The sequence below is a fragment of the Magnolia sinica genome, chromosome 10 (genome assembly GCF_029962835.1).
Source record: "Magnolia sinica isolate HGM2019 chromosome 10, MsV1, whole genome shotgun sequence".
Taxonomy (NCBI): Eukaryota; Viridiplantae; Streptophyta; class Magnoliopsida; order Magnoliales; family Magnoliaceae; genus Magnolia; species Magnolia sinica.
In genome coordinates this window covers 66,784,244-66,807,738 of record NC_080582.1, presented here as the reverse complement: position 1 = coordinate 66,807,738, position 23,495 = coordinate 66,784,244, and the positions used below count along the sequence as shown (strand labels likewise).

Sequence of the window (23,495 nt, the reverse complement as noted above, 5' to 3'; positions counted from 1 at the left end):
GAAAGGTCTTTGGTAATTGGTTACGGCATTTGATTGCCCATTCAGTATCTCTTGAAAGGCAAATATAGTTAGGCAATTTTCAGTAGTGTAAATGTTGCGACCACAAATACCGCAAACAAATTCCTTAGCCTTATCCTTCTTTAATTCCATGGCCTCGAGTTTCTTGGTAAGATTAGCACTTTAGCATTGATATCATCATCCTCTTTCAGGTGAAACATTCCTCCCCTCTCCTTGGAATGAGTTGGCTTAGACGTAGTACTTGGTCTAGGGGAGATGTCCCATGATTGTGTGTTCTCAGCAAGCTTATCAAAGTAGTCCCACACCTCATCGACATCTTTATTCATAAACTCCCCATTACACATCGTCTTGACTAATTGGCGCATGGGAGATGTCTGTCCATCATAGAAAAATTTTGTGATGCACCACATTTCAAAACCATGTTGTGGGCATGAACTGACAAGAACCTTGAACCGTTCCCAACATTGGAAGAATGTTTCATCTTCCCTTTAAGCGAAGTTCATGATCGACTTTCTAAGGGTGTTCATCTTATGGTATGAGAAAATTTTCTTTATGAACTCCCTTATCATGTCATTCCATCTGCCAATAGATTGAGGACGTAGTGAATGTAACCACATCTTAGCTGTCTCTTTTAAAGAAAAGAGAAAAAGTTTCAACCTGACCGTGTCATTAGACACGTTAGGAAAATATAAAGTAGCTATGATCTCATCAAACTCTTTCAGATGTAATTTTCTGACTCAAGCCCATGAAATTTAGGAAGGAGTTGGATCACCCCTGGCTTGATATTCATGTGTCTTACATTCTTAGGAAAAACCATGCATGAGGGCGTATTCACCCCCGACGGTTGTAAATAATCTCATAAAGTACGAGGCAAGGGTGCTTGATGCACCTCATTTTCATCTTAGATGTCCTCCACCCTAGGTTGGGATAGAAGAGGTTGGTTTTAGCCATCACTTCTATTAACTTAGGAAATCTGGAGCGGTGTATAGTCCTGCGATGGATAGTCAATCCCTCAACCAATCCTCCTTCAATCAGAGACGTCGAGTGTTGTCATGAACCACTTGGGCATGAAACACTTACAACCCTCAATCACAGATTCTAACTTAAATCGAAAAGGAGAGAAAGAATAGAAATCTAGGAATAGAGAGAGAGAGGAGTTGGAAAGAAGTTACCAGATGAGAAGTTCCTAAATCAAGATCCTGCAAAACAAAACAAAACAAGTCAGTTTCTAAAAATAGAAAGTCTAAAAATAGGAACTTCCTAAAATTTAAAATAGAAAGTAAACTAGTTTCTAAAAAAAGAAAAATTACTAAAAAGGAAAGTAGAAAGTTTCTAACAACAAATTAGGAAAGTTCTAAACCTAAATTAGAAAGTAAGTTAGTTACTAAATTAAAAGAAATCCAACAATTAGAAAATTCCTAAAAATAAAACCCTAGTTCTAAAAATAGAAAAAGTAAAGAAATTAGAAAGAGATTAACAAATTGGAAGTTTCTATCTCAGAACCCTACAAAACAGGAAGGTTAGGTTAGTTTCTAAAAATTCAAAAAAAAGATAAAAAAAGCCTAAACATAAGTTAGAAAACCCTAATCTTAACCTAATTCTAAAACTAGTCAATTTTAGAAAAATATGACCGTCAATCCCCGGCAATGGCGCCAAAAACTTGTTCAAACCCCAAGTATAGGGTTGTGATGTAATTATAATCTCGGTAAGACTGAGGTTGAATCCATAGGGACAGAACCTTGTACGTAATCTGTAAGTAACCAGAACTAGAACTATAAGAAGATGAAATCTAAATCAAGTGAATATGAGGGAATGATGGTGAAATATTAATTTAAAATTTGTAAATTCAAAGGTAGGAACTAGGATGCCAAGGATCCACTTGTAGAGATCAGAGAGATCTACGCTTAATTCATGAACTCAACTGGACTTCGAGTCCCATCTTCATCCAGTTGGAAGATATATCACTAAAACTCAATCTGAACTTCCTTTGATCTAGTTTTCAAGAGATGAGAGGTATGAGAATTAGAGTTGATTCCATCACAAAGTCATGCCCATGAGACAAAGTAAACAACAGAATTAAACCAATCCACAACCAATCCGAAAGATGTAAAGATGTATGAATGTTAGGAAGGATTCCATCATCCAACCATGCCCATTCATTTCTCCACCCAATTTAAGGCATTAAGTCCAAGTTTGAAGTATATCCAAAGATCAGGTGGGCACCAAATCAGAGATTTATGGGCTGATCTTACCATTGGGCCACTTACAGAAGGATCCAATGGCTGAAATTCGATGTGTACAATTTATATTCCTTAGGCCAGATATCAAGTTTCGAATCGAGCAGATGGTGGGAATCTCTTGATCTTGCATTCTGGACAAATTTTAGGCCTCTTTAGCATGAAATACTAGATTTTCTCGAATCCCAGGCGTGTAAATTTTTCGATCTCGGTCCCCCAGAGTCTGTCCCTTGCCTTGGTGATTCTTAAGCATTAAATCCATGCTTTTGGCATCATTTTCAGTCCACACTCGTAAATTCACCTTGCAACACAAACACAATTAAAATAGGATGTTAAACAGTATCATGTTCACAAAATCAAGTAATAATTGGGGTCTAATATGCAATATTTGACCCTCAACATGCCTCCGACCTGATGAGGCCAACTATGTCCTGAGAGAAAACCATGAAGGCATCTATGATAACCACTCCGGCGGTCGGGCCCTCGCACATAAAGTTATTCGACAAGGATATTTCTAGCTAACCATACAGGTAAATGCTAGACAGTATATCCAAGAATGCGACAAGTGTCAGCTTTCATGACAATACCCCATCATCCCCCCAAGCACTTAACTTCCAAGACCAGACCTTGGCCCTTAGCCCTTCGCCCAGTGGGGAATCGACATCATCAGCCCTCTGCCAATTGGCAAAAGGGCAGACCAAATTCTCAGTTTTCACAATCGATTATTTCACTAAATGGGTCAAGGCCAAGCCCCTGGCAACCATTACTAAGCAAAAGATCACCAACTTCATTTGGAAGAACATTATATGCCGGTTCTGAATCCCCCACACGATCATCTCGGACAATGGGAAACAATTTGTTAACAACTAATTCTGAGGCATGTGCGAAAACCTCGGAATCTAGAAGTTTACTCATCGCCTCGGCACCCCCAAGCTAATGGTCAAGTTGAGGCGGTCAACAAATTCATCAAAGGTCACCTCTAAACTAAGCTTGAAAAAGCTAAAGGGGCCTGGGCGGAAGAACTCCCTCTCATCCTCTAGGCATACCGAACTACTGCCCGAATAGCCACAGGAGAAACACCTTTTTTTCCTTGGCCTTTGGCGCGGAAGTCGTTGTCCCAGTCGAGATCGGACTCCAAACTGCTCAGATCCACTCCGACAATGAAGAACAAAACATCGAGCAGGTGACTTTAAAATTGGACTTAGCCGAAGAGAGAAGGGAGCAGGCCCAACTCAAAGTCGCAGCTCGGCAATAACAAGTAGTTTGTTTCTACAACTCTAGAGTGAAGACGAGGAGATTCCAAATGGGGGACCTAGTCCTCCTTAGGACCTTCCAAAATTCCAAGGAACCTGGTTCGGGAACTCTAGGCCCAAACTAGGAAGACCCCTACACAATGACAAGCAAGAGCTGACCAGAAACTTATTGACTTGAGGACATGGAGGGATGACCCCTACCACATCTTTTATCACGCCCCAAACTCGAAAACCGACCTCACAAAATTTTCGATTGCCGAATCCGGCGCCGACAGCCTCCGTAGAACCCCATTCTCGGCTCCCAGCACCCATTCGCCAGGTTCCGATCCTGGGATGCTACAAGGAGGATTTTCAACATCAGTTTGATTCATAATCAGCATAACCAAGGGCATAACCCACAAACAACAACCAAAAACTCCATCACATTTCCACTATAATAAAAAACTTTACAAGTACAATGAGCATAAGGGAAATACAATAGTAATAGACCAAAAGCTCCAAAAAGATCTGCTACGCCCCCAAGCCTCAGCGCTGCTGCGATCCTACGTCACCTGCACGCAACGGTCGTGCATAAGCTTATAGAAAGCTTAAAGGGTGGTGAAAGTGTATGCTTAAGGTGATAATGCAGCTATACAGTATCAGAGTAATGCGGAACATGCTGATGAATGCCAAGAATACCATAGCCGTACCAAGGCCATGCGGTGCAAAGAATGATGTCGGCCATACCAAGGCCATGCAATGCAAAATGCAACTCAAGCATGCAAATCCTCATCTAAGTCCACATATCAATACAGCTCAAAATCTGGGATATCACCGGGGTCTAGTACACTCCAGGCCAGATTGCCGCCCCATCGCGCGCAATAAGGTGAGTGGAAAAGACCTCACTATCCGCCTACCAATATCGGGCTCAGCTCGTCAATAGCGGACCCATTCCTCGAGCTGGTCAGACTCAGCCTAGCATTGCCCCCTACTCTCGGGCGGGTAAGGCTGTAACCCCTTCCAACCGACCACGACACAGTGGAAAGCGCAACCATCTGGTAATCGGCACTCAGCGCTCATGCATCCACTCGGTCTAGACGTTGGAGCAACCTCCTGGTACCATAAGGGTTTAGGGACTTTCACCCAGGGATATCTATCGCACCCCATGTAGAACAGTATTTCCGGTATCCAATCCTGCCAACCACGATGCGTCTGTGGAGGCTACGGCCCTGATGTCGCTAGGGCGTACAGTAACCATATCACACAATGCAAATGCATGAATCACACTATCCAGTCATACAGCAATCCTGCGCGTATCGTGCGCTCATGTAGGGCAACACCCCCTGTACGGGAGCCCCTAAACAATCTGCCCAAAGGCATATGCTATGATCAGTCATTTCTCATATCAAGCATACGTATGATGCATATGATCATGAATCATGGAACTAAACATGTTATATGGGATAGATGATGTTCATAACGAAGATGGGCCTAGAAGGCCTATACATCACACGCATGGGCCCAACAATGGGCCCTAGGGAAAGGCATAATACGGACATTTAACCAACATTATACTTGCAATGTGGACGTCAAACCAACATTGCTCCCAAGGCACGACTGTCATAAATCATGTTGGGATTGTACATTGCAATGGACCTTTGGTATATCTCATTGGGCCTTCAATACATCAAATGGGCCGTATCATATGGGCCTATATTCATTAAGTGGGCCACATCAATGGGCCGCACCAATGAGCCTTATGTACATTGCAATGGGCTATAACCCGTGGGCTTTAGAACGTATCAAATGGGCCTAATCTTATGGGCCTTACATGTGTCAAATGGGCCTCGACAGTTGGGCCCCATATGTGCATCAAATGGGCCTACTCACATGGGCCTTATATGTATCAAATGGGCCTCAACCCATTAGCCCCATTACATCTTAATGGGCCTCGACCCATGGGCCCCTAATACATTAAATGGGCCTCGACCCATGGACCTTACATATACATCAAAGTGGGCCTCAATCATGGGCCACAAGCAAATTGAGGTGGGCCTTACCTATAAATCAAGGTGGGCCTCAATCACAGGCCTCAACATTAGTATATATATATATATATATAATATATATAGTATATAATATATATATACATAATACATATAATATTATATGAAATATAATATTATATATATATATATATACACACACACACACACGCACGCATCACAATGGGCTCCCCAAATCACAGTGGGCTCCACGCATCACAGTGGGCTCCACGTCCACCATCCAGGCGGATGGTGAAACACATACATTATGTGGGCTCCATGTGGGGCCCACCGTAATGTTTACTTCCCATCCAACCCGTTGGTGAGGTCAAGTAGACCTAGATGGAGGGTGGGAACAAATCTCACCCTGATCCAAAACTTCTGTGGGCCCCAAAAAGATTTCAAAGGTAGAGGTTCAATCCCACTGTTTCATCCGGTGTGGGCCACCTGAGCTTTAGATCATGCTGATTTTTGGGGTGGGCCCACTTCAGAGAGTGTCCCACCCGATGAATGGGTTAGATGGCATATAAACATCAAGGTGGGGCCCACGGCTACAGCCGTGGGTGACTGCTTGACCGCCCACCCGCTGGGCGCTGGCGCGCAGGCAGCGCCTGCTGCACTTTCTGACACAGTAGCAACGCTGCTGTGTTATGTTTTATTTAAAAAAAAAAAAATTGATTTCCTGCGGTTTTTCACAGGTGGGGCCCACGTCCGATAATCCACTCCGTCCAATGGCCCTCCATGCTTCCAGACAAGCAAAACAAGCCCAATATTGGGCATATTTCAGTGTATAACCAATCAGGAAAGGTTTTGATGGTGAAAACCACCATTTGCTATGGTATGGCCCGTCCGAAGGTCTGATTGATCCCATCTTTCGGGTCAACGCTTAAAAGAGGCTTGGGAAAGGAATGGACGGCATGGATTTAATACATACATCAAGGTGGGACCCATATGAGTGGACCATTCCAAACTTAGGAAGAAGCTTATATTTATGTTTCTTTCCAGCAACGTCCAGCGTCCCTGGACGTTGGACTTTCCATATACGTAGGAACTGGGCCCTGCTTAGGTGGGCCACCAAGTGATGGATGGCATGGGTACTACACTTATAAGATGGGCCCCACTTATAAATGGTTTGGATAAAGTACCTACCTCATGGTGGGGTCCATTCAAGTGGGCCACACAACTTCATTATCATCACCACAAAAAAAAAAAAAAAAACGGGAGAGAGATAGAGAGTGAGACCCGCGTGATGGAGGGACCCCGGCACTATGGGCCCTCCCTTGCACTAAATCATACATCAAGTGGGTCCCATTACATGTGGGTCCATGGAATTGAAATCCAACGGTGGAGATCCCTTCTCCACTAAAATAGACGGTCTAGATGACCCTAAGCATGCAAGAAAATAAACATCATGATGGGGTCCATGGAGAATGGCCCCATCATGGAATGATCATGATAATCCAAGTGGACCATCGGCCACATTTTAAGGTCCAAAGTGAGATCCAACCATTGATCGGTTGGTCTCACTTGGTCCATCTTAAAAATATGAAAATCTACCCTATCAAGGCACCCACCACTTGATCTCCTTGCTCCCTTGGCTTCCTTAGCTCCTTGTGCTTCTCTTAGATGGAGGAAGATGAGAAATGGATGGTTGAGATGAGAGATCTAGGGATGGAAAGGTGGGACACACATGAGCATTTTTTTCTCACCATGGGAGGGCTTGGAGAAGTTCATACGTATGGTGCTCTCTTGCTTGGATTGGATTTGAAAAAATGAATAAGAGAGAGAGTTGTAAAGGGAGAGAGAGAGGGAGTGATGGGTGATGGAGTGATGGATGGGAGAGAGAGGGATGGGTGTGTAAGAGACTTTTTGACTTTTTTGGCAAAAGGTGTAAGAGAGGTATGGGTTTGTGTAAGAGCTTTTTTTGACTTTGGGGGTTGCTTGCGAAATGGTGAAAGTTGATGTGTACTTGACATGATGGGATTGATGGGATTGATTGATTGATGTGACACCTTGTAGAGATTCCCTCAGAATTCGCACCGTGGCGTTTCCTCGCACCGAACGCTGGCCCACAACTCCCAACCAGGGTATCGCCTCGGCGCACAAGTCGCGGCATCGGAATCGCGGCGACGACGCGGTCGCTAAGGTATAAGTCCTGGGTTGAGTCGACTCGGGTTGACGGCATGAGAATCCAGGTCGCGCGCAAATACCGGTTAAGGGTCAAAGGTTGCCGGAATTCGACCGGGAAGACCGCGGAAGCCTATGGAACGGTACGGTCTAAGATACGGGGCTTACATCTTTGGCATGCCAAGCACCTGAAAATCTATTATGCATAACCAACTGAGCTCAAGATCAAAGTTTATAGTTTTCTACTATGCTTAATCTACGATGTTAAAATCTACTTCTTTAAGAAATTACAATAAGAATACTATGTTAAGGGAATTTTTCATTCTACTCTCCAATTAAAGTGCTCGGCCTACAAAAATCTACTGAGGGCTTCCCTCTTAACAAGGGAAAAAAATGCTTTAACTCACTGTCACACCCCAAACTCAGAAATAGGGCTCACAAAATTTTTGATCGCCAAATCTGGTACCGACAGCTTCCGTAGTACCCTATTCTCAGCTCCCAGCATCCATACACCAGATTCCGATCCTGGGATCCTACAAGGAGGATTTTCTAACATACTTTTATCTCGTAATAAGCATAACCACAAGTTTACCCAAATCACAAAGGCAACATCATCATCACATATCTACTAATATAAACATTTGAATACAACGCTGAAAGGGAAATACATATATCGAAAACAAAGCTCTAAAAGTTAGCTACATGCTCCAAGCTCCACACTGCTGCAACCTTACGCCACCTGCACGCATCTATCGTGCATAAGCTTATAGAAAGCTTAGAGGGTGGTGAAAGTGTGTGTACAAGATAAGTGCCAAGCACACAAATACAATGCCATAATCAAACAATGTCAAAAATACTGGCAAGATCATGAATCATAAGATATTAGAGTAAGCGAAAACATACTGGTAAGTCCACGAGTCATATAATATCAGAGTATGCAATGCAGATCATAATGAGTCAAATATCATATACTATGGATGCAATGCAATATGCAGATCTTGCTAAGTCCATCTAGGCCATATAAGTGCAGAAACTTAGCAACCCAAAATGTTATATGCCATGGATGTAATGTAATATGCGATGCGAATGAAATGACTAAGCTGTAGTGTGAAGTCGGGATGATAGTACGTAGTATCGCAGGCTACGAGGTCCACCACAAGGGACTTCTATCCAAACTAATCCCATACCTAAATTTAGATAGTTAGACTCAATGTGGTAAACTCCTGATCTCAGGTTAGTCGCGCGCCCCAACCGAAATCCTAGCCATCGTAAAGGTACATGCAACAAATAGTTACGCACCACCAGCCCGAGTGGATAGAGAATGAATGAAAGAATAAGTATGCAACTCCTGCTCAATAAGTCTACATATTAGTACCGTACATTTCTGTGATCATCACCGGGGTCTAGTACACTCCAAACCAAAATGCCACCCCATCACATGCAACCAGGTGAGTAAAAGAGACCTCACTATCCAATTGGCTAATAGTCAGCCAATACCTACCCAGCATGTCGATAACGGACCCATTTATGAGCTGGTCAAACTTAGCCTAGTTTTGCCCACTATGAATCGGGCGGATAAGGCCACACCCCCTTCCAACAGACCACGACACAGTGGGAGACGCGGCCAACTGGTATTTGGCACTCGGGCGCTCATGTAATTCACTCGGTCTAAACGTTGTAGCATCTTCTGGCCACGAAGGTTTAAGAATTTTCACCCAGGGCCATCTATGGCGGCCTGATGCTAGTAACAAATTTTCGGTGTCCCATCTGGCCATCCACGACATGCCTATGGAGGCTACAACCTTAATGTTGATAGGGCATACAGTCGTTATATCACACAAATGCGAGATGCATGAGTCATACAGTCCAATCATGCATCAATCCTATGCACACCGAGCGCTCATGTGGGATGACTCTACCTACAAGGAGTCCCATAAACAACCTGCCCTATGGCATATGCAATGGTCATCCACATCTCATAACAAACATGCAAATGATGTGTATGGGCATGTATCATGATGCTATGCTGTCACATACTCATAATCAGCATCGATAATCGTCCTCGATATCACATACTTATAATCGGTATCAGTAACTAGCATCGATAATTAATCTTAATAATCGGCCTTGACAATCGAAATCGGCCTTGATAATCAGCCTCGACAATGGCCTCGATAATCAGCCTATCAAAGGGCCTAAGGGAAGGTCACAATGTGGACCTTTAACCATCATTGCTCATCAATGTGGACATTTAACCAATATTGCGCATAAAGAGTGACCCACATAGAGCTAAATATATAGTGGGCACATGGCCTCACACAAAGGCCTAATATACATCGCGATGGGCCTCATCACATCACAATGGGCCTAATCGTATGGGCCAAAAATATATCATAATGGGCCACAACATATGGGCCGAAAATATATCACAATGAGCCACAACATATGGGCCAAAAGTACATCTCATTGGGCTTTACCAAATGGGCTGAAAATACATCACAATGGGCCTCATAACATAGGCCAAAAATATATCACAATGGGCCACGACATATGGGCCAAAAATACATCACAATGGGCTATGACCCATGGGCTTCAAATACGCAACAGGTGGGCCCCATCACATGGGCCATAAATACATTACATCAGGCCTTGCCCATGGGCCTCGAATACATCACATCGGGCCTCGGCCATAGGCCTCGAATACATCACATTGGGCCTCGCCCATGGGACTCGGATATATCACAATGGGCCACAACCCATGGGCTTCAAATACACAATAGGTGGGCCCTACACATGGGCCTCAATACATCGCAAGTGGGCCTCAAATATGCATCACAGGTGGAATTTTCATGTGAACGGTATGGATATACACACATCTCAAGGTGGGGCCCACCCGTCTGGCATATGGACGGAGTGAATATAGAATAGATACATCAAGGTGGGCCCTGCACACTGTAAGTGGGCCTGCAGATGAATGGCTTGCATGAAACACATACATCACGGTGTGCCTAGCATGATAGCACCGTCCAAACATCGTCCATGTAAATCAGCACTGTCCAAACGTCGTCCAGCACCATCCAGCACAATTTGGACGGTGAGGATAAAATAAACACATCATGGTTAACCCCACAGCACTGTCTAGAAATGGACGGTGTGGGCATAAAATACATACATCGTAGAGCCCCACCCCACACATGCAACACATGTGGGTGGGTCCCATACCCAGATAAAATGGATAGACGACATGTATAAAATACATATACCAAGAGGACCCCACCCATTACAGTCCAATTCGGGTGGACAGCTGGATAAAAAACACTATCAAGTTGGGTCCCACAGCACCATCCAGATGCTGACAGAACAGATGAACGGTGTGGGGTTTCACACATGCAGGGTGGGACCTGCAGATGGACGGCGTGGCATACCAGTACATCACGATGGCCCCTGAATAGCACCGTCCAGCAATAGGCAGTGTAAATAACACATAAATCAGGTAGGCTCCATGGATCTTGCTGATGTCCTTCTGCATAGTAGCTACGCTACTGGGGACCACTGTCCAAATGATGGACGGCTAAGATACAACATATACATCATGAGGGGGCCCACAAGGCTAGCTGACATCATCAGCTACATAGCTGGTGTGGTAGACCAGCCAATTTGCTTCTTCAATGGGTGAATTCTCACGCCAGCGTGGCCCACCAAAGTTTTGATAAAATACATACAATATGGTGGGTCCATGTGGTGGCCCAATCGAGCCGAGATCAAGCTAATATTTATGATTCCCCTTCATCCAGATCAGGTAGTGGGGCTGGGCCAATGGTTGGACGGTCTGAATCATACATGCACAAAATAGGTGGGCCACATCAACAAGGAAGGAGAGAGAGAGATAGAAACATGAGAAGGGGAGGGACCCCGCCACTATGGGCCCTCCCTATACAATGCATACATCAAGATGGGTCCCACTACATGTGGGCCCTCAAATCATCAAAGATCGAGATGATGAACACCCACCTTTGATCTCCTCTTCCTTCTTCTGCCTATAGCCTCTAAAGCTCCAAGGGAACGATTTCAACGATCGAAATGATCTTTGGATGGTGGAGATGGGAGGTAGGAAGGAGGGCCACACTAGCTTCTCTAATGGAAGCTTGGACATGGGTTGCTTAGAGAATGAGGGAGAGAAAGATGAGAGAGAGAGAGAGATGGGTGAGTGATGAGTGAGTGAGATGGGTGAGTGATGGGTGTACTTGGTTACAAGAGAGAGAGTTGACTTAGGAGAGGGTGGTTGTCCTTTGACAAGTGATGTGATTGATTTGACATGTTTCTCTTGGGTTTGCAAATATACAGCATTTTCCTCGAACTAAACGTGAGCCCACATCTCCTAGCCCAGGTATCGCTTCAGTGTGCGAGACGCGGCGTATGAACCGCTGCGACGGCGCGGTCGCAAAGATACAAGTCTCAGGTTGAGCCGACTCTGGAATACGGGATACAACTCAGGATCACACGCAACTGCTATCTATATGTTGCGGGTCTCTGGAATTCGACCGAGAGGACTGCGGAAGCCTATGGAACGGTACAGGCTAGGATACGGGTCTCACACCCACGATCTGACACTTAAAGAGGTTGGGCATTCAACTATCATCACTACTTGGATAAGCAGTCCAAAAATGATAACTCGAATCAATAGATACACTTAGGAAATTCACACGACAAGCCATTACAGCAAAAAGTTCTCTTTTCATTAATATACTTTGAAAATTACAAGTACATATATAAAAAGAAAAAAGAGAAAATGAAGCTCAAGGAGCATCCCCAGTTCTAGGCTCCGCAAGAGTAGGAGCTTCAGTAATAGCGGGAGCTTCAGCAGGAATGGAGACTTCAGCAGGAGCGGGAGCCACAAGAGAAGCCTCGGCCAAGCCGCCTAGATCTATGCCCGGTACCTCAGCTTAACCAACTCCTCACACCAAGTAAAGCCCTTACTAAAGTAGTCTTCGAGCTTATCGGTGCGCTCTTCAGAAGCCTTGAAGGCTTTCACCGCCTCTGACCTAATGCCGAGGATAGAGGCTTCGACCTCTGCCAATCGAGCTGAGGCCTCCACCGACTTGGAGACCACCTCCGCTAAAGCAGCCTCTAACTTCAGTCTCTCAGCCTCTAGAGCCGCATTTAACCACGACTTCTTAGCCTTCAGGTCCCCTAGAGCAGATTGCCTCGAGGCGCTCTTTAGGAAGGCATCGTTAAGCTGAGCCCTCAAGACCCTCCAGTCGTCCCCAAACACCCGTAAGGCTCCCTATAGGTCCTCCACCTGGGCTAGGGCAACATCCCTGTCACATGCCACGGTCTGAAGCTCAGCGGTCTTTGCCCGAAGATCGGCCTCTTGCTTCTTATAATCGAAGCTGACCTGTCACGCCCCAAACTCAGAAATCGGGTTCACAAAATTCTCAATCACCGAATCCGACGCCAACAGCCTCTGTAGTACCCCATTCTCGGCTCCCAGGGCTCATACGCTAGATTTTTTATCATGAGATCTTACAAGGAGGATTTTTAGTGTAAATTTTTTTTTATAAATGAGCATAACCACAATTGTACCCTGATCACAAGAGCAACATCATCATCATATATCCACCAATATCAATCATTGATTACAATGCTGAAAGGAAATACATGAATATAATAAAATCTCCACAAAGCTCAGCCTCCACGATCCTGCCTCAATGCTACTGCGAACTAACGTCACCTGCATGCAACGGTCATGCATAAGCTTATAGAAAGCTTAGAGGGTGGTGTATGTGTGTGCAATGCACGTGCCAAGCATATAAATATCAGAGTAAGCAAAAATACTGGCAATTCCATCAATACCATTAGACTTATCCAGACTATGCGATGTAAAGACATAATAAGGCAAAGTCATATATTAAGGAAGCAATGTAAATCGACTACGCAATACAAAGATATAGTAAGCCAAATGTCATATCTAGGTTGTACAATGCAGAATCATAGTAAACCCAATGTCATAAGCTAAGGGTGCAGTGTAATATGTAAATGCAAAAGAAATGATAAAGCTAGAGTGTGTAATTGGGATGATAGTACGTGGTATCACAAGTTGTGGGGTTCATCACAAGGAACTTCTATCCAAACCAGTCTCATACCTAAATTTGGATAGCCAGACTCAATGTGATAAACTCCTGAACTCAGGTTGGTCGCGCGCCCCAGCCAAAATCCTGGCCATTGCGAAGGTACACATAATGAATTAGTTACAAACCACTAACCCGAGTAGATAATGAATGAATCAATCAATCAATCAAATACTGAGTATGCAACTGCTGCCTTACCGGGGTCTCGTGCACTCTACGCTAGCTTGCCGCCCCCATCAAGCGCACAACTGGGTAAGTGGAAGAGACCTCACTATCGGCTTGCCAATATCGTCCCGGCTTGCTGATAGCTGACCCATTCCTCAAGCTACGTCAGACTCAGCCTAGTCATTGCCTACTTCCTTGAGTGGGTAAGGCCACACCCCTCTCACAACCGACCACGACACAGTGGGAGATGTAACCTACTGGTATTCGGCACTCTGCGCTCATGTGTCCACTTGGTCTAGACGTTGGAGCATCCTGTGGTACCAAGAGGGTTTAGAAAATTTCACCCAGGGACATCTATAACGCCCCATATAGAAAAATATTTTTGATGTCTAATCCTGCCATCCACGATATACTTGTGGAGGCTATGACCTTGATATCGCTAGGGTGTACAGTAGTCATGTCACACAATGCGAGATGCATAAATCACACTATCCAGTCATGCAGCAATCCTACGCGTACCGCGCGATCATGTGGGGTAACTCCGTCTCACAAGGAGTCCCATAATAAACCAACCCAATGGCATATGTTATAATCAATCACTCCTCATAATAAGCATATGTATGATGCATATGGGCATGTATCATAATGTAATAAAGTACATAGGCATGATTATCTGATAGGGCAGACAATAATAATCCGCAATCGACCATCACCGGCATGTCACATACTACGAGTATAAACTGAACAACGTGCTCCTTCTACAACTATAGGAGCCTATGCGGTATGTCTTACATTAGCCTTTCAAGGCTTTACATGATCCAAGACAAGGACGACAGGTCTAGTCCATACATTGAGATAGGTTTTATTTAGTAGATATACTAAACCTAATACTACATATTCTTTTATCTACAACAAGGGGTGATGATGTACTAAGTAATGGATGACCTAAATGATACACTAATGCCAAGGATGGACCTCGCACTTGTCTCAACAAAGAGATGGATGGTGCAAATTATATGTACATGTCATGAGGTCCTAGTAAATGGGTACAAGGGTAGGATACACCTCTCGTGGTGATTTAAGTGGATATATGACAAGGTAAGATCATAAGGTGAGCTAACAGGGTAAACAATTGGGCTTCCTAAATCTCTATATCATGTAATAAACTAGGCTTTCCTATGGGAATCTTGATACGTACACAAAGTGGGTTTGGTGGAGTACCTACACCTAAGACTATGTGTCTTTCCAAGTAATTGGGTAGCCCTCTCAATACCTAAATGGGCCTTGGGTATGGTCACTAAACTTGGGCCAAACATGCATCTAGATGGGCCACCTTTCTATGGAAGGCCTAGTGTGAACACAAGGTGGGCTTCAAGATTTGGGCAATACTACAAGGCATGGCGGGAAGCACCATTATTAATGGGGGCCCAACGGTTTGGGTTAGCCTAATGGATATTACTAACATCGGTGGGGACCCAATGATTTGGGTTAGCCCACTAGGGTAAGGGTGGAAATGAGCTTAACGATGGGCCCTAGAGGAGTTTGTAATGGTGGACATTTAACCACTATTGCCCTATGGTGCGGTCCACTTGGGATTGGAATCAAAATCACTACGAGGCCCTCACCCCTTTAAAATCTCTTTGAAGGACGGATAGATAGTGCGTATACAACACACACATCAAGGTGGGCCTCACACATCATAATTGGGCCTCATATACGTGCCGCATGTGTATCACAATGGGCCCCATACATGGGCCACAAATACATCACAATGAGCCTCATCCATGGGCCTCAAATACATCACATGAGCCCCATACTTGGGCCTCAAATACATCACAACGAGCCTCAGTACTCGGGCCTCAAATCCTTCACAATGGGCCCCATACTTGGGCCTTAAATACATCACAATGGACCTCATATATGGGCCGCAAATACATTGTAATGGGCCCCATACACGGGCCACATATACATCACATTGGGCCTCATATACGGGCCACAAATACATTACAATGGGCCTCACACATGGGCCGCATAAATATACAACGCATTCATTATGGTGGACTACCTGATGGATGGACAGCCTACTAGTGTCCAAGCCCAACTAGGCATCTAGCAAATGGATGGTGAAGATGAAACGCATACACCAAGGAGGTGGTCCCACGAAACTGCTAGACGGACGGTGTTAATAACACATACATTAGAGGTGGGATTCCCACCATCCCAAACAATGGACGGTGTGGATAATCACATGCACCACAGTGGGTCACACCGTCAGATGGACGATGTAGATAAAACACATATATCATATATCACGGTGGTCCCATGTGGATGGCCACACGTGGATGGAAGGATTGGATATAACAATACCTCATGATCAGACCTACTGAACTTGCTAACGTCATTACAACAGCTATATAGCTAATGTAAATACACCAGCCAATCCGCTCCCACAAAGGTGGGTCCCACGTGGGGCCCACCAGATACACACACATAATATATATATATATATATATATATATATATATATATATATATATATATATTATGCATATATATTATTTCATTTTATTTATTATTATTTTTATAACAGATCCAACGTCCACCCTGGACGAGCAACCTGGATATGTACATCTTGGTGGGCCACACCGACCAGGTGGACGACGTGGATATACAACATATCAAGTGGGGTCAACGTCAACGTGGCCCACTCATTTGAATTAAGTTGATATTTGTATTTTCCCTTCATCAAGTTTTGTCCAAACGGACAGCAAGGGTGGACCCCGATTGGACAGCAGGGATGGTCCACTAGATGGATGGTCTGGATATATCGTACATCAAGGTGGCCCACAACGAGGAAAGGAGAGAGAGAGAGAGAGAGAGAGAGAGAGAGAGAGAGAGAGAGAGAGACGTGTTGTGGAGGAGCTCGGCCACTATGAGCTCCTCTAACAATTACAATACATACATCAAGTGGGTCCCATTTCATGTGGGCCCACCAATCAAAATCAATGGTGGAGATCCCTTCTCCACCAAAGATGCAAGGTCTAGATAGATGACCTTTCTATAAATGGAAAAAATAAACATCATGATGGGGTCCATGGAGAATGGCTCCGTCATGGGATGATCATATGAATTATGCTGGGCCATCGGCCACACCTAAGGTCCAAAGTGAGATCCATGCCATTAATTGGTAGGCCCCACTTGGCCTATCATCAAAAATACAATCTAATCCTACAAAAACACCCACCGATTACAAATCTTCTAGGCTCCTTGGAATGTTAGGCTCCTCGACTTCAACTTTGATAGAGGATGATGAAGATTGAAGGGCTAGGAAGAGATATGAGGGGGTAGGAAGTGGGCCACACTTGGCTCTCTTTGGGAAGAGCTTGGACGTTTTCTCCCTTGGGTTGCTTGGGAAATGGATTGAGAGAGAGAGAGAGAGGTAATAGGATGAAAAGGGAAGTGTGAGTGATGGGTGTGAGTGACATGAGGGTTGACCTTAGGGATGGGTTGTGATGGGAGGTATATGATGTAGAGCGGGTCGCGGACAGTTTCATGGCCAAGATGGATCAGAAAAGGCCCGGTCGACGACAGAAGTGATCCGGACCATCAGACCTTAGATCGAGCGTATCTTGCAATCTAGAATGAGTTATTTGACGTAAAATATATGATTTTGGGGTAGAACGAGCTACTTTAGCCAACCAACCTCGTTACGCCAGGTTATGCATCCTGGAATTGTGAAAAACCCCTTTATTGATGGTCGTTTCCTTGTTTTAATTTCGTTTTTACTGTAAATAGTAAGTTTTAGTTTGATTATAACTCTTCATCCGTCGGGCTTTAGGAGTTGCGCCCAACGTGAAAAGAATTTAGAATAATTAGGAGAACAGTTTGGTGAAGCCAAATAGGACACTTACTATTTTTGGCCGAAAACCTTGTGCACTAGTAGACATCATGACCATCTATAAATTGTAAGTTTACTATTTATAGTAAGTCGCGGATTCTATGAGTTTGAGTTGTAGTTTGATTCTAATTTCTTTCCCATTGCTTGGTACCCTTATTTAAAGGGTTGTGAACTCATTTTTAATTATTGATCAATCAATTTCAAATTTATTAGAATTTACTTCTATTTTCTGCTTTCTTTCCTCATGGATTCGAGAAGTCTCTGTGAGGAGTCCAGAGAAGTTCCGTGGATTCGGAATAGTTATCCTCTTGAGGAAGACGGTGCTCGACCTCACGTCTTCCCCTGCGTCAGTATACTTGACTAGATTGATTGATTGATGTGATGGATTGGGTAGAGATTCTCTCGAATTCGCAATGTGTGAAGTTTTCCTCGAGATGAATGCGGGCCCACAACTCCTGGCTTGTGTATCATATTAGTGCACAAGACACGGCATTAGAACCACGGTGACGGCGCGGTCACAATGGTAGAAGTCTTAGGTCGAGTCGACTCAAATCTATAGGATGCGACTTAGGGTCACATGTAAATGCCAATTACAGGTCACGGGTTGACGGAATTCAATGAGGAGGATCGTGGGAGTCTACGGAATGGTACAGACTATGATACAGGCCTTACATGACCTCTTTGAAGATTAGTCAGGCCCTTAAGAGAGTTGGAGTAATACGAAAATGAAAACGAAGTCAAAAAAGCGAGAAAGATTGCACGAATAGAGCTCGACAAATAGCTCCAAAATATGCCTTCACGATGGAGACAACCGCCTCCCGAAGAATGTCCATCGGGTGGAGGGCAGATGCAATGAGGATCTCTTACTCGTTAACATGGCGAGAAGCCCACCCGACAAACTTCGCCAAGGGACCCAGCTCGGAGGTCGAGCCACTGCCCTTCGCCTAATGGGTTGGAACCCCTGCACTAGTAGTAGACTGGGCTCCCTCCTCTACTCTGTGAACCAGAGCTCCAGCATCGGGATCAGATCAAGCACCCTCCTTAGGGGTAACTGGGATCGCCCCCTCAGGCCCCTGAGTAGGGGCTTCCTCCACCAACACGCACTCTAGTTTTGGAGCAGCAGCAGCAGCAGAGGCGACTTAATCCTCGGGCCGATAAGCCAACAGAGGGATGTCGGGTGGAGGCTGAACTACTGTCGAGGCTAGCCCCTTAGTCCTATGAAGGACTATGCTCTCCTTTATCCTCCTCCTGAGCCGATCTACCTCGACAGGAGGAGGAAGCTTCATCTTCTCGAAAGGGCGAAGATTAGCCGACATACCTACAAAGATGAAAGGGTCAACAAACAGATAAACCGGAGCTCGACAAAAAAAATAAAAATAAAGAGGGTAAAGGCATAACTACATACCTTACGGCCTGGGAGCGACTTGGGCAATCCCGGCTGGAAACAAAGTCAGAGGAGTGATCAACACCTTCCAACTCCGATCAAGAGCCTTCACTAACAGTGCCCGAGCAATACGTTTAAGTTGGGAAAAGGAGAGCTAGGGTTGAACACAAGGAGAACCCATTGTACAAAGGTATTAGCAACAAATCCGAACTCTACCAACTTAATTATAACTCGACGATTCCTGACCTAGAGTCATGAACTCAGCGGGAACTTTGATCGCTGGGTCTGGCCACTCCCGGGACATAAAGAACCACTTGTCTTTCCGCCTCTTGTTAGACGAATGGTTGCCGTTGATGAGAGCCTTATCTTGATTAGCCCAGGCGGAACAATATGTCTGATTAATCTTGTGTATCGGGATTAACCTCCTAATCTGATGGAGGCGTAGTTATGTTTATTGGTTTCATAGGATTTAAAATTAGGATATTTTATTTTTCAGTTTGTTTAGTCTTTGTGCTAACCTATTTCATGTTGAGAACTTTGGAAAAGCTTCAATTCTCCTTCTTCACATACTACCTTTCCATCACTTCTCCTTTCTTTTCATTGTCTCATGTGCATTGCATGCTTATATCTTTTACATTGAGGACAATATGGATTTTAGGTTGGGGGTGTGGATTAGGTAAACTAATCAGTATTTTCTTAGTCTTTGATAAAAAAATTTAAAAATTTTTAATTTTTTAAATTACAAACCTGTTTGGCAAACAAAAGTTTGAGCACTTAAGAATGTTTTGAGTATGATGATAAGAGGGAGATTGAATTTTGAATTATTGGAGTTTAATCAGCTAAGTAGACTATCACTTAAGTTCTTTCATTTAATTGATGAAGAGGAAGTTAAAATATCATTTTAATCTACATCACAAGACACATTCAATTTGCTTTCTTTAAATTGTGCTAGAATTTCTGATTGCTAGCATGTGTATCATTGACAGATGTTGAGAATTGTGTCTGGAGAATTTTATCCACCTTAAAAAGATAAAAAGAACTAGTTAAAAAACAGAGAAATCGACAAAAAGGTCATGTATGATGAAAAAATTGAAAAGAATGAAAGGTTTGAAAAGAATGAAGATGAAAAGAATGAATAAATAAAATAGACCGTTTGTATAAAATCAAAAACTGAAAAAAGAAAAAAAAATGGGATAAGTTCAGAATCAGCACTTAATTATTCAATTAATCTTGAAGTGATGAGCATAGACAACATTATAAAATGATAGTATTTTTATGGAAAGTAAGTTGGAATTCATTAAGCACCTTGGAAAAACTTGATATATCAACTTATGCTCTTAAGTGATTGATAAAGAACCTATTTGATTGATTGCTCATATGATTCAGCTCTAGGTTTTCAAATTTTCACTCTCACTTTTTTGGATTATACTCATTCATACTTGATTGTACAAAAGATTGCTTTTTGAAAGAAGTTTGAACATTGAGAATTGAGAATTTTTTTCACGTATATTTTTTTAGGACCAACAAAATACTGGTTAGGGGGTGTGTTGAGTGTCAAATATTACATATTTCCCCCTATTTATATCATGGTTTTATAAACATGATAATTCTTAATGGGTATATTTTATATATGTTTGTATTGCGAGGTAAATCTAAGAGCTTAGATTAAAAAGAATGTCAAAAGCATGGATTTGATGCTCAAGAATCACCAAAGCAAGGAGTGGATCTTAGGATACTAAGATTGAAGATTTCAAGACCTCAAGATCCAAGAAAATTAAGTACAAAGGATGAAGAAAGACTGGAGAAGATTACAAAGTCCGTAGCAGGAAACAGGCTAGTTCGGTCCAACCAAAACCAAGTTCGGTCCGACTGAAATTATATAAAACAGTCCAACAACCAAAGATGAAATTCAAGGCTAATTCAGTTCAACTAAAGGATAATTTATCCCACCGAAACCAAATTCATTCCGACTGAAGGAACGATTCGGTGCGACTGAAAGTACACAAAAAGCTCCAGCACTGAAAGAAGTTAATTTGGTCCGACCGAACCCAAGTTTGGTATGACCAAAATCGGGCAACTGTTGAAGACATTCTGACCTCAATTCGAACTTAACTTCGGTCCGACCGAAGCGTAACTCTGCTGTGTCAATTCAAGGCAATTTTCAAAGCTAGGCGGACAAAGGCTATACATATGGGTTCTCCAAGAAGTTCTAAGCACGAATTAGGGTTGGAAGAGTATAGAAAAGTGTTGGAAAAGTTCAAGGATTCTTTTATTCTTCCCCAATCTTCTTCTTCTAATTAGTTTTTATGTTTTCTTTAAGAGTTTTGGTTTTAATCATATCTTTGGTTCGCTAATATTTTAGTTAAGGCTAAGAGGTGAAGCTTGTAACGTGTTGGGATGTTTATCTTGCTTTGATTCTTGTTTATATTGAACTTCATTGATTTATAATTTGAATTTAAGGAATATTTTCAGTTTTTTATGGTTTATTGTGACTCAAATTATAATAAACACTGCGATAGCTTTGAATATCTTCTTTTCTATTTTGAGATTGTGAGATTGGTGAAATTAGTGATTCACCATTGTCTCCTGGGCATGGTAGATAGATGAATTCCCATCCAATCATCATAATACTCCTTCATGTGTGAAATAATTCAAAGAGAAGTTCAGATTATGCTTTAATTGATTATCTTCCAATTGAATAGGATAGGACTTCGATTCCAGTTGTGTTTATTAAATCAAGTAAGATAACATCTTGATAGCTACAAGTGGATCCTTAGTGCTCTAGTTTCCTTATTTTAATTGATAGTTTATTCACAATTATTCTCAACTATTCCAGATTTTAATTTAGATATTATTCTAATTCTAGTTCTAGTTATTTTCAAAATACGTACAAGTTTAGTCCCTATGGATTCGACCTTAGTCTCATCGAGTTATTACTACAACGCGACCCTACACTCGGGGTTGTGAATAGCAGACATTTGTGGTTAATTTCCTATAGCATTTTTTAGTTGACATAAATAATTTATCACTTTTATAAATGATTATTCTTGTTTTAAGTACCTTTATTCTATTTAAAAAAAAAAAAAGATGTACTATATGCTTTTAAAATCTACAAAGTTGAAGTTGAAAATTAACTAGATAAAAGAATTAAAGTCGTTAATTCTGACTGTGGGGGTAAATACTATGGCAGATAAGATGAATTAAGTCGCGATCTAGGACACTTAACTAGATACCTACAAGATTATTGCATTGTCACTCATTACACCATGCTTAAAACTTCATAGTAGAATTGTGTACCTAAAAGGCGCAATTGCACCCTTATAGACATGGTGCGTAGTATGACGAGCAATTCGATATTGAAAGAATCTGTATGGGGTGATGCGATTAAAACTACAGTTCATATCCTTAACAGGGTCCCCAGCAAAATTTTAAGGAAAACCCATTTTAAGTTGTGAAATGGGAGAAAATCAAGTCTCTGATACCTCCATGTCTGGGAATGTCCAGCTAATGTTAAAGCATATAATCTGCATGAAAGAAAACTTAATCCCAAAATCATAAGTTGTTTCTTTATAAGATACCTAGAAAGATTAAAAGATTATCAATTCTACCGTCCTGCCCACTCCATCAAGAATATCGAGATTGGGGATGGAGATTCATTGAAGATGCTAAAAATAATGGGAGCGCAAACATTAAAAATTTTATATTTGAGGAAGAGTAGACAATGACCCATGTCACGATCATTTCGAACCATATGGGTATTAGTCCTACAATTGAGCCTATAATTACTGCAGATCACCACATTGAACCTCTTATACAACTGACTGAAGAAGGAAATCAAAATCAAAATCAAGAAAGTTACCCATTATGAAAATCACAAAAAGAGAGGAGACCTACGATTCCAGTTGATTGTATCATATATTTGCAAGAGTACCAGTTTGACATAAGGGTGGAAAAGAATCCTAAATTCTTTACATATGTCAAACAAAGTACTAACTCCCCTCAATGGATCGATGCTGTGAAGGATGAGTTGAAATCCATGAAAGACAATAAAGTTTGGAATCTTGATGAATTATCCCAACTAATAAAGACGATTGGTTATAAATGGGTGTTTAAAATCAAATGGGACCCCAACGGTAATATTGAAATATATAAAGTCATACTTGTTGCCAAGTTTTAACCAATGTGAGGGCATTGATTTCAAGGAGACTTTTTCACCACCATCATAAAAAAAAACTTATTTAGGATCAAAATGGCTCTTACA

At 42.6% G+C, this 23,495-nt stretch overlaps 1 non-coding gene across 1 annotated transcript; it reads left to right on the top strand.

Moving 5' to 3' along the window:
- The first annotated feature begins 432 nt into the window (after positions 1-432).
- Positions 433-539, top strand: LOC131217962 (small nucleolar RNA R71). The gene has a single exon (XR_009157542.1). It is a non-coding gene; the product is annotated as a small nucleolar RNA R71 (small nucleolar RNA).
- The last annotated feature ends 22,956 nt before the right edge of the window (positions 540-23,495 follow it).